This window comes from Poecilia formosa, unplaced genomic scaffold (assembly GCF_000485575.1).
Source record: "Poecilia formosa unplaced genomic scaffold, Poecilia_formosa-5.1.2 Scaffold1496, whole genome shotgun sequence".
Lineage (NCBI taxonomy): Eukaryota > Metazoa > Chordata > Actinopteri > Cyprinodontiformes > Poeciliidae > Poecilia > Poecilia formosa.
The window spans coordinates 2884-5457 of record NW_006801435.1 but is presented as its reverse complement, the minus strand read 5'-3'; the positions used below and the strand labels follow the sequence as shown (position 1 = coordinate 5457).

The 2574-nt window shown below is 40.0% G+C and overlaps 1 long non-coding RNA gene across 1 annotated transcript in view; it reads left to right on the top strand.

Annotated features, from left to right (window-relative positions):
- The first annotated feature begins 1895 nt into the window (after positions 1-1895).
- Positions 1896-2574, top strand: part of LOC107835300 (uncharacterized) — a 1583-nt gene continuing 904 nt past the window's right edge. Inside the window, exon 1 of the long non-coding RNA XR_001661110.1 lies at positions 1896-1960. This is a non-coding gene — a long non-coding RNA (uncharacterized LOC107835300). The remainder of the gene's footprint in view (positions 1961-2574) is intronic.

Sequence of the window (2574 nt, the reverse complement as noted above, 5' to 3'; positions counted from 1 at the left end):
AAGGCATATGATACTGTAGGGTGGGAGTTTTTGTTTCAAGTAATGAAGAGATTTGGGTTCTGTGATAGATTTATTCAATGTATAAAAAATGTGTATTCCTCTCCAAAAGCAAGAATTAAAATCAATGGAGGTCTCTCGAATCAAATAACTCTACAACGAGGATGTAGGCAGGGATGTCCTTTAAGTCCACTACTCTTTAATCTTTTTATCGAACCACTGGCTCAGGTTATTAGAGAGGAGGCTGGGTTGGAGGGGGTGACAATAGGGAATGTGGAAAACAAAATATGTCTGTATGCGGATGATGTTTTAGTAGTAATTAAAAATCCTGAATCTGGTATTCCGTTGCTTATGAACATCTTGGAAACATATGGCAGACTCTCAGGTTATAAACTCAATATACAAAAAACCCAAATTCTGGCCTTTAATTTTGTTCCGTCAAAACAGCTAGTAAATAGTTTTCAATTTAATTGGCGCAATTAATTTAATCCAACAAAACAATGTAGGGAGTGGGATAAACATTTTTCAAGGTTTATCTGGAGCAACAAAAGGCCAAGAGTAAGATACTCGACCCTTCAGCTGCCGGGGGGTCGGGGGGGGTATGGGTTTGCCTTGCCTAGTGGATTACTACCTGTCTGCCCAGATTAGACCTCTGGTGTGCTGGTGTAACCCAGCCTATGATGCTAAATGGAAGGACATAGAGCTTTCCTTGTTGGACGTCCCTATACAGTCTGTTCTGGGGTGTCTGGATGGTCTGCCCCAGGTATACCAATTACAAAATCTGTGTCTGAACCTCTCTTTGAAAAAGTGGGCAGAGGTAGTTAAAAAGTTTAACCTCCTTAAACAGATAGGAGTATTGAGTTGGCCTGCGTACCACCCACGCTTTCTCCCAGCAGCAGTGGATCACAAATATAGAAGATGGGCTAAACATGGAATCACTGCATTCTGTAATATAATTAAAAACGGGGAATTAGTAAGGTTTGAGGATTTGTGCCGGATTTATGACGTGGGCAGACAAGACTTCTACCGTTATCTACAGGTTCGAAGTTTCTTCAGGAAAGAAATCAAAACTTATGACTCTGATGCAGAACCAGGAATAGTACCAATAATTATGGATTCATATGCTGGTAAAAATACAAGAGGCACTATTGGCAAACTTTATAGAATTTTAGCATCTATGAATAAGAAATCAACTGACTATGTCAGACAACGATGGGAAAAGGAAGCANTTAATCAGCAAGCTGATCAGAAAAAGCATTAATCAGTGAGCCAATCAGAGCCAGCATTAATCAGACAGCCAATCAGAGCCAGCATAAATCAGCTAGTTAATCAGATCCAGCATTAATTAGCTAGCCAATCAGAGCTAGACTTCATTAACTAGCCAATCAGAGGGAGCGTTAATCAGCTAGCCAATCAGAAAAAAGAACCGGTTAGCTAATCAGAGCGAGCATTAATCAGCTAGCCAATCAGAGGCAGAATTAATCAGCTACCCAATCAGAGCCATCGTTAATCAGATAGCTAATCAGAAAAAGCATTAATCAATGAGCCAATCAGAGCTAGCATTAATCAGCTAGCCAATAAGAAAAACAGCACTTATCATAGCCAGCATTAAAAAGCTAGCAAAACTGAACCAGCATGAATCAGCTATCCAATCAGAGCTAGCATTAATCAGCTAGCATTCATAAAAAGCATTAATCCGTTAGCCAATCAGAGCTAGCATTAATCAGCTAGCCAATCAGAGCGAACATTAGTCAGCTAGCTCATCAGTAAAAGCATTAATCAGGTAGCCAATCAGTGCCAGCAATAAGCTAGCCAAACAGAACTAGCATTAATTAGCTAGCCAATCAGAAAAAAGAATCAATCAGCTACCAATCAGAACGAACATTAATCAGCTAGCTCATGAGAAAAAGCAATAATCAGGTAGCCAATCAGAAAAAAGAATTAATCAGTTAGCCAATCAGAGGTAGAATTAATCAACTGGCCAATCAGAGCTAGCATTACATTGCTAGCCAATCAGTGCAAGCAATAAGCTAGCAAAAGAGAACCAGTATTAAACAGCTAGCTAATCAGAGCCAGCATGAATCCGCTAGCCAATCTGAGCCAGCAATAAGCTAGCCAAACAGATCCAGCATTAAACAGCTAGCCAGTCTGAGGGAGAATTACTCAGCTAGCTAATCACAGCTAGATTTAATCAGCTAGCCAATCAGAGCGAACATTAATCAGCTAGCTCATCAGAAAAAGCATTAATCAGCTCGCCAATCAGAGCGAACATTAATCAGCTAGCTCATCAGAAAAAGCATTAAATAGCTAGACAATCTGAGCCAGCAATAAGCTAGCCAAACAGAACCAGCATTAATCAGCTAGCCAATCAGAACAAAGAATTTATCAGCTAGCCAATCGGAGCCAGCATTAATCAGCTAGCTAATCACAGCTAGATTTTATCAGCTAGCCAATCAGAGCGAAAATTAATCAGCTAGCTCATCAGAAAAAGCATTAAATAGCTATCCAATCTGAGCCAGCAATAAGCTAGCCAAACAGAACCAGCATTAATCAGCTAGCCAGTCTGAGATCAAATTA